Source organism: Pleuronectes platessa, unplaced genomic scaffold, assembly GCF_947347685.1.
Source record: "Pleuronectes platessa unplaced genomic scaffold, fPlePla1.1 scaffold_25, whole genome shotgun sequence".
NCBI lineage: Eukaryota > Metazoa > Chordata > Actinopteri > Pleuronectiformes > Pleuronectidae > Pleuronectes > Pleuronectes platessa.
The window spans coordinates 1,897,259-1,907,528 of record NW_026519137.1 but is presented as its reverse complement, the minus strand read 5'-3'; positions in this window follow the sequence as shown (position 1 = coordinate 1,907,528).

Below are 10,270 nucleotides of genomic sequence, written 5' to 3'. Positions count from 1 at the left end.
TATGAACTGAACTTTGAACTAGTTCATGAGAGGTGTGAACGTGCACAACACTGTTCAAATCGTAATTCACGTCGGCAGCAACGACTCCCGGCTTCGCATGTCGGAGGTCACTAAAGTTAATGTTGAGTCGGTGTGTGCTTTTGCAAAAACGATGTCGGACACAGTAATTTTCTCTGGCCCTCTACCTAACACAACAGGTGATGACATGTTGTCTTTTAACCTCTGGCTGTCGAGGTGTCCTGTAAACGGTGTGGGCTTTGTAGATGACTGGCAAACTTTTTGGAGGAAACCTGGACTTGTTAGGAGAGACGGCGTTCATCCCACTTGGGATGCTGCAGCTCTCTTATCTAGGAATATTACTCAGTCTATTACATGACAACCCAGAGTTGGGACCAGGGTTGGGACCAGGAAACTAAAAACTTCTCTGCGCTCCCTCTGGGACAGTCACACAACCCCATAGAGATTGTGTCTGTCCACCGTCCGAATCCACACAATAATCTAATACAAATTAACACAACCTCTGAAACAACACAGGAAACCAAGACTTTGAAATGTGGTCTTTTAAACATTAGATCACTGTCATCAAAGGCTATTTTAGTTAATGAACTAGTCTCAGACTACAACATAGATGTATTATCCCTCACTGAGACGTGGCTGCATCCTGATGAATATGTCAGTCTAAATGAATCTACTCCCTCCAGTCATATAAATTCACAGGTTCCCAGAGAATTCGGACGAGGAGGTGGAGTTGCTGCTATTTTTAACCCCAGTCTATCAATTAATCCTAAACTAAACTATAACTCATTTGAATGTCTTGTTCTTCCACGCCAATCCAGGAAACACCAACAGCCAATCATATTTGCTGTAGTTTACCGTGCTCCGGGGGCTTAAACTGAATTATTTACGGAATTCCCCGAGTTTTTTTCAAACCTAGTCCGAAAGACCTATAACATAATTATTGTTGGTGACTTTAATATTCATGTTGACAATAATAAAGATAGCCTTAGTGTAGCATTAATTTCGATACTAGATTCAATTGGTTTCAGTCAGTGTGTACACCAACCTACTCATTGTTGTAACCACACACTTGACCTTGTATTATCATACGGTGTCGGAATTGAACATTTAACAGTACTCTGATCACCCAGGATCAGTTTACCAAAATAATCTCAGGTTCTAAACCAACAACCTGTATCTTAGACGACATTGCCCTTGCTTTCAATGAAACAGTCAGGAACTGGTGAGTGATCTTCGATCCTGATTTGTCCTTTAATTCTCACCTACAACTAATTTCTAGGACCGCCTTTTTCCACTTGCGTAATATCTAAAAAATCAGACATGTACTTCGCAAAAAGATGCAGAAAAACTAGTCCAAGTCTTTGTTACATCCAGACTGGACTATTGTAATTCATAACTATCATGCTCCAGCAGTAAGTCGTTAAAAAATCTGCAGCTTGTCCAAAATGTTCTTCAATGATACTGAAACAACCCTTAAGTTATTTATCTTTGAATACATGTAAATGTATATTTGTGTCCCCTTTAGGAGTAAGAGGAGGTATCCACCCCTTTAACATATCCATATTTAATGGAATCATATTTAGTGGCTTGTGTTTATATACACGGTATATGCATATAGATCTATATATCTATATATATATCCCCTGATGCTGTCAGAACACATGAACCTGCTGAATGTTGCATCAGTAAAGATACAGACACTGATGCACATGTTTTTATCTCATTACACCAGGATCACTGGTCTTATTATAAAATCTGTACAACAGAGAACTTCTGTCTCACGTTTCTTCTTTATTCTATTCTACTTGTTTTCATGTTCATATACAGTTCTTCCGCCATCTGCAGGCAGACGTCACCACTGACTCTGATTCTTTCAGTTCATGAGGAGTTTGTTTTCAATGTGTTTCTCTATAATTTGTTTAAGTCTTGACATTTTAAGTAAAAAGCCTTGATATTATGTATATTAGGATTTGGCTCTATTTGTAACCGGTCTATCCTTTGTGGTCTACCTGCGTTGTGTGTCAGTTTGTGAAGTAGAAGACCGGGACAGGACTTGTATCACTACTGAATTTGTCTGTTATGTTGAAGCCACAGTTCATGTGATTGAACCGTTTTTTTATTTAACACAAGTACTGAGTACATTGTACAAAGACCTTTTCCTTATAAATCAAACACGACACTTTGGTGAATTAAGGTTTTCAGTCATCAAATGTTGTCTTAGACACATAATGAGATTATTGACTCATATCTTAACAATCAATGATTGATTGGATTCAAACCAAAATGTAAAAGCCCTGTGATTAATTTCAAATTACAACAAAACATTCATCAAAGTGTTCTTGTGTGATTACAATACTGTGCGTGTTGCTGCTGGGACTTTCTATATCATATCTGCCAGTCGTGCACATTACAACAGAATTTACTGATGCAACATTCAGCAGGTTCTTGTGTTCTGACAGCATCAGGGAATATATATACATATAGATATATAGATCTATATGCATATACTGTGTGTATATACACACAAGCCACTAAATATGATTTTATTAAATATTGAAATTGAAAATCGTTATTTGTATATCCCATATTCACAAATCACAATTTGTCTCATAGGGCTTCAACATGGTCTGACATCCTCTGTCCTTAACCATCAGCAAGAGTAAGGAAAAACTACTAAAACCCTTTTACAGGGTAAAAATATGTAGAAACCTCAGAGAGAGCCACATGTGAGGGATCCCTCTCCCAGGACTGACAGAAGGGCAATAGATGTCAAGTGTACGAAAACATCATCAAGATTAAAGTTTTTAGCAGCATTAGTGAGGGTAAACATTTTGAAGGATAACTTCAAAACTATATGTCAAGCAGTCCTGCTGCAACTAAATGCTTCCTAGTTTAGAACATAGGACAAGTAACGTTCTGCCGCACTAATTAGCTCTAACTATAAGCTTTATCAAATAGGAAGGTTTTAAGCCTACTTTTAAACATACAGATGGTGTCTGCTTCCCGAACTGAAAGTGGTAGATTATTCCACAGCAGAGGGGCTTGATGGCTGAAAGCTCTGGCTCCTACTCTACTCTTTAAAACATAGTCAAATGAAGCAGCAGTTTACAGGGTGAAGGAGTGGGGAATATTAAATTAAATAATATGAATATATGTGAAGTAAGTGTATTTGTATGAGTGGGGGAGCAGAATGTATATGGTGACTGTTCAGAGGGTCAGTGTTGATTGTTCAGAAGCCTAATGGCCTGGAGGAAGAAGCTGTTTGTGTGTCTGGTAGTCCGTGCTCGGATGCTCCGGTAACGTCTGCCAGACAGCAGCAGTGTGAGAAGTCCACAGCCTGTGTGGCTCTGGTCCTTGATGATCTTCAGTGCTCTTCTCAGGCATCTTGTGCTGTAGATGCCTTGCACGGAAGGGAGATGGCAGCCGATGATACCAGGTCAGGTCATCTGTGATGAACACACCGAGGAGCTCACCACCTGGGGTCTGCTCGTCAGGAAGTCCAAGATCCAGTTACACAGGGGGGTTTTAAGACCCAGGCTCCTGAGCTTGGGGACGAGCTTGGCAGGCACAATTGTGTTGAATGCGGAGCTGTAGTCCACGAACATGATCCTCACATATGTGTTGGCCTTCTTCAGGTGGGAGAGGGTGGTGTGTGTTGTCGGGGCGATGGCATCGTCCGTGGATCGGTTTGGGCGGTGAGCAGATGTGGCTTTTGACCAGCCGCTCGAAGCACTTCATGATGGTGGAGGTCAGTGCTACAGGGCGGTAGTCGTTTAAGCAGGTGATGGATGATTTCTTAGGTATGGGGATGATGGTGGCCTGCTTGAAGCAGGAGGGGACTGTCGAGAGATTTAGGGAGAGGTTGAATATGGAGGTGAAGACCTCCGTTAGCTGGTAATAGAGCAGTAATGCTGGTTATGATTTATGACTTTTAATCATAATACTTAATTAGGTGGATTTTATGCTCGCCACAATAGAGCCACCTCCTCGTGTCATAACTAAACTGCAAATTATATTATTTCTATGGTCAGAATCTTGGTCATGTCATTTATTTGTATCAATATATACATTTATTTAGTCAATAAAGTAACATTTTAGTTTTGAGAGCTCAAGATGATCTCTAAACTTATTTTGAGACTGACCAGTGATCCAAAACTCAAAGACGAATCATTTAGAAAATAAACAGACATTAAGAGGAGATCAGGAATTCTTCACTTTTCAATATTCTAACGAAATGCTTGATTGATAATTTAATCAACAAGCTTTTGCTTCTGGATTTTCTAAATGATTATTTTGTCTCCCAAGCCAGCAGTTCAGAGCAAGCTGGAAAGAAAACAAAAGATCACAGACAATTCATCTACACATGTAAAAGATAAGACTGGCAAATTAAAAAATATTAATATCTGACATGGGAAAAATTGTATTTCACATTAGTGAGTCATGAAATTGGATTTTATTCTGAAAGCATCATCAGTCAGAAACTTCAACAGTGGTCAAAATCAGTTTTGGATTTTCCTTCTTTTGGCCACTAGGGGGTAGGCATGTTCCATCATAATCTGGTAATTTTGTGAAAAGGAGTTTCCAACAGAACCCTCTATTCCTCTCTTTTCTTTTTCTGTTCAGTGCTTTTTGAACATGAGAAAACTTTCACAGGTGGGTGTTGGATTACAGAAACTGTATTTTAGAAATGTTTAACACTTTACTCTCTCCTTTTGGTCATTTGACCTATCTATCAGATTCTAAATCTTAGAATAAGATATATTAAAAAATAAAGTTTCCTTCACAGTGTTTTTCTTCTATACATTGTAATTATTCTGTCTAACTTCAGTACATTTGACCTCCAGTCGCTGCAGCAGTCACATGTATTGATCTGGACCTCAGATATATCTTATCTCCACAGAGCTGCAGCTGTGATCAGTCCCTTCAAACAAACACACTTTAAACAGCCTGATTGGCCTCTGCTCAATAAAACCCTGTGTGTGAAACCTGTGGAGCAAGTGGACTTTCCCTTTCAAACACGAGTCTGAATTTTGATGGGTTGACAGGGACAATTTATATAATTTACGAGACTTAGCCTGGAATAACTGAAATATCACCTGTTTAAATAAAGCAGAGACAAAATGCAGACATTAATGTAAATCATCTCTGAAATGCCAAAAGAGACAAGTGGTGATCCGACAGAGGGATAGAGAATTGAAAAATAAGATGACAACTGCAACAAGCATGTAAACTAGATTCAAACTGGCAAAATAAGATGAAAGCACAGCTTCTATGAGAGAGCCACTGCTTTCCCCCTCACTGTAGAGACTGAATCAAAGCAGCCTTAGACAAATCCTCCTTCTGTCTGTAGGCCCAAGTGCTTTGTGTTCTATTAAAGCCCATGGAAATCTACACTCTGTACGTTGTTTGATGTTGCCAACTTGTCATCTCTGTATCTCCGCAGACTTCACACATGGGCTGTTTTCTATATATAAAACTCTGTCCGAGTTGTTTCCTCTTTACCTGTGTACATACATGTATATGTAAGGGGGGGGGGGGGGGGTGTACCACCACTCGAGGGCTGGTGATAAGATAACTGGAAAGTTTTCACATTACAACGTGATCATATTTCACGTTATGATGATCCGTAACACGTTAATTATGCTCAGAAGATTGCATGTGTGTTGTGTATGTTTTGTATGACCGCTGTATGTGTGTGTTCGTATTCTGTCTGTTGTAACAATGTGTTACTGCCTTCTTGGCCACATCTGTCTTGTGAGAGATTTAACTCAATGAGATCTTTACCTGGTTACAGAATGTCCATGGAGTTAACTATTCTAATGTTCAAAGTTTTTTTCATAAACCAAACTAATGATGCTCTGCCATGGCAGCACATTCAAGTTACTTTAGTTCATCGTAACACTTACAAGCCTTCTTTTGTAAAAGCTTCTCATTAATTAAGTCTAATTGGCTCCTGTATATCAAACATGTTTTTTTTTTTTTGTTTTTTTTTACTGAATTCTCATTTAGATTTGATGTTCAGTTCAGGAAGTACTTTTGTCAAATGTTGTCCCAGAAATTCTCCAGTCATCTGTGCTTATCATTGATTATTGGGAAAAGGGGAAATGTATAAGTTGTATTTCCCACATGTGTTTTAATTGAAATGTGAGGGCAGCTGCATGCAAGACATTAAAACACCCAAATAAAATTTAAAACATTTTATTCATTAGTCGACAACATATTATAAACCCCTAACAGAGTAAAGACTTGTTCAGGGCATGATGTCACCCAGTGTACATTATACAGAGTAGGAGCAGGGGTTGCAGTAGGGGGTTTCTGTCCATTTACAAATATCTCTGTATAAGTTTTATAAGTGTATGAGTTGTATTTCCCACATGAGTTTTCATTAAAAACTTAGTGGGGGTGGAGCCTGCCCTCTTCCGTGCATCCACTGTGTCCTTCAACAAAAGGGAGAGCCTTGGTGCCCTCTTCCCTTCCTCTGCGATGAACCTCAGCTGGTTATAGTAGGAGTCCAGAGACGTGACCACCTCCAGGTCCTGCTAGATGAGCTGGAGGAGCTCACAGAGGCTCTCCAGAGATGGCCCGTCTCCGTTCTGCAGCAGCCTCCTGATGCAGCAGTACATGGCTTTCTCCTCCAGAACCTTTGAGAGGAACAGCTCCCCAATAAACTTGATGCTATTGAGGAGGCGTCCGGAAGGTTTTGCGTTGAGTTGCTCTTCCCTCAGCCGGTCGATGACCCTCACGTCCCTGACTGGCTCCAGGCAGGACCCACTCTTCCGATAAATGCCCTCCCTTTCAAAGTTCTTCCTGAACTCTGCCTGGCAGTGTTTGACCAGCAGAGACCTGAAGGAGACGCTGGCTGACCAGTCGGACAAGGATTGGACCTCCACCTGAAGAGGAGAAAACCATAAGGAAATATTAACATTAATGCTACTCACATACATACATAGTGATCAGTGTGTTCTGATTTGAGGATTAAATCAGCACACAAATGAATGAAAATAAGTGAACTCATTATTTGAATAAGACAACATGGGTCAAAAGTGACCCCACTCAGTATTTATTATTTATATCTTTGCAGTAAATTATTTCCGTCATTTAGTATTTCAGGTATTTTTCAAATAACTGTTTTTTTCACTTCCCTTCTAATTCACAACATGGGTCAAAAATGTTGTATTGTAAAATACATTCTTATTAAGTCTTATTTACAATCTATTACTAGTGAGAAAGATAATTTATAATTTACCCAAGGGGTTTGCATAGCTTGTTTATCAAAAGGCTAAATTAAGGTTACAACCTGCATACAAAAGATAAGCTGTCCAACTAATTAAGAAACAGGATAAAGTAGCTTCCAGCGCAACATGGCGCCGTACTAACGGGTGCCTGTCGTAGCAGCTCCTGGTACTACTGTCGGTTTTTTTGTGTTTTTATAACGTTTGCGATTTGTTTTTTATATTTATTTTTGCACTGCTCTGTGCATCTCCGTCCCGCACAATGACGAGATGCTTTTGAAATTTATTGGACACTTTTTATAACTTTTAACCGCACTTCGGTCTCTTCGGATCACTGGGAGAATGCCTGCAACACACGCCGGCATTGTTTACACCCGCGACCAGCTGATCGCCCTGAGGCACACTACCCTCTTGGCCGGAGAGGGACCCACCATCCCGGAGGAACTAAAGAGGAGACGGCGGGGCTGCAGAGCGGGGCTTAAACGGAGGAAGGAGAAGAGGAAGTTTAAGCCCTTCATCCCTGCAGTAATCACTGGAAACGTGAGGTCGCTGGCAAATAAAGTGGACGAACTGGAAGCGCTCATCAGGACACAGAGGGAGTACAGGGAGTCCAGTATTGTGTGTCTCACGGAAACGTGGTTGCACGAGCAGATACCGGACTCCAACGTCACCATTCCTGGCTTCCAGACGGTTCGAGCCGACAGAGACACCATCGCGACCGGCAAGAAGAAAGGAGGGGGACTCGCCGTGCTCGTGAACAACAGGTGGTGTCACCCCGGGCACGTCACCGTTAAACATCGTGTCTGCAGCCCGGACATCGAGCTCGTCGCCGTCGGACTTCGTCCATATTATTTGCCGAGGGAGTTTACCAGTGTTTTCGCCATCAATGTTTACATTCCTCCATCTGGGAACGCAGAAGCAGCGTGTGACGTCATCCACACTGTGACTGCAGGATTACAGACACAACACCCCGGGGCCTTCATCATCATCACAGGTGACTTTAAACATGCTTCCCTCTCATCCACACTCCCAACCTTCTTCCAGTTTGTAAAATGTGCCACCCAGGAAAATAAGACTTTGGACCTATATGCAAATGTTAAGGATGCATACAGCTCCACTGCCCTGCCACCACTGGGCAGGTCAGACCACAACCTAGTCCTGCTCTCACCATCTTACAAGCCTGTGATTCAGCAGCACCCAGTCACAGTGAGGACAGTGAGGAAATGGTCTCATGAGGCCATGGAAACACTGCGTGGGGCCCTGGAGGCCACAGACTGGGATGCTCTGTATGAGCCACATGGTGAGGACATTGATGGCCTGACTGACTGTGTCTCTGAGTACATTGGGTTCTGCATCGATAACACCATCCCCACTAAAGAGGTCCGCTGTTACCCAAATAACAAGCCGTGGGTTACAAGCGACCTGAAGGCCCTTCTCAATGAGAAGAAGAGGGCCTTTAGATCACGGGACAGAGCAGAACTCAAACGGGTTCAAAGGGAGCTCAAGCGCAGCATCAGGGAGAGCAAGGACAACTTCAGAAGAAAACTGGAGCACAAACTGGAGGAAAACAACACCAGGGACGTCTGGAGTGGTATGAAGGAGATCACTGGTTTCAAGAGGAGAGATGGGGGAGCAGCTGGGGATGAACGACGTGCGAATGAGCTGAACACGTTCTTCAATAGGTTCAACTCCAACCCCCCAGCCCCCAGCGGACCATCCACTGCCTCCACTGACTCTACGACTGCCTCTACTGCGTCTCTGAGCAACAACCCCCCACCTCCCCCCATCACCCCCTGCCCCCCACCACCCCAGTCACCATCTCCCCCCACCCCCCCGCTGGCCTTTACCACAGACCTTCTCACACCTCCCACCCCCAGGACATCCTCACATCCCCCACAGCCCCCCACCACCTCCTGCAACACAAACATCTCTGCACCACCCTCAAACCCATCGCTGACATCCCCCACCCCCCAGTCTGGACTCCACATCACAGCCAGCCAGGTGAGGAGAGAGCTGGAGAGGCTCAAACCGAGGAAAGCTGCGGGGCCGGACCGCATCAGCCCTCGTTTGCTGAAGGCCTGTTCCAGCCAGCTCTGTGGAGTTCTCCAGCACCTCTTCAACCTGAGCCTACACCTTCAGAGAGTGCCAGTGCTCTGGAAAACATCCTGCCTGGTCCCAGTGCCCAAAAAAGGACGTCCTGCTGCACTGGAGGACTACAGGCCGGTGGCACTGACCTCTCACATCATGAAGGTCATGGAAAGACTGGTCCTGGCCCACCTCAGACCGCTGGTGTGCCCATCACAAGACCCCCTGCAGTTTGCATATCAGCCCCATGTTGGGGTTGATGATGCAATCATCTACCTGCTGCAGAAGGCTTACTCCTCCCTGGACAGACCCAACACCTCAGTCCGGATCATGTTTTTCGACTTCTCCAGCGCCTTCAATACCATCCAGCCCACTGCTGAAGGCCAAACTGGAGGGCACGCAGGTGAGTGCTCCCCTCATCGCTTGGGTCGATGACTATCTGACGGGCAGACCACAGTTTGTGAGATTACAGAACTGTGTGTCTGATCATCTGATCAGTAACATCGGGGCCCCCCAGGGAACTGTGCTGTCCCCCTTCCTCTTCACCACATACACTGCTGACTTTAAGCACTGCACAGAGACGTGTCATCTGCAGAAGTTCTCTGATGACACGGCCATTGTGGGGTGTGTTGAGGGCGGAGGGGAGGCTGAGTACAGGGACCTGGTTGACCGCTTTGTGAAGTGGTGTGGGGAGAACCGCATGCAGCTCAACGTGGCGAAGACGAGGGAGATGGTGGTGGATTTCAGGAGGACCAAGCCCCTGCCCTCTCCTGTCTGCATCGGTGGGACGGCTGTGGAGGTGGTCCCTGCTTACAAGTACCTGGGTGTCACACTAGACAATAAACTGGACTGGTCCACCAACACAGAGGCCGTCTACAAGAAGGGCCTGAGCCGGCTTTATTTCCTGAGGAGGCTCAGGTCCTTCAACGTCTGCA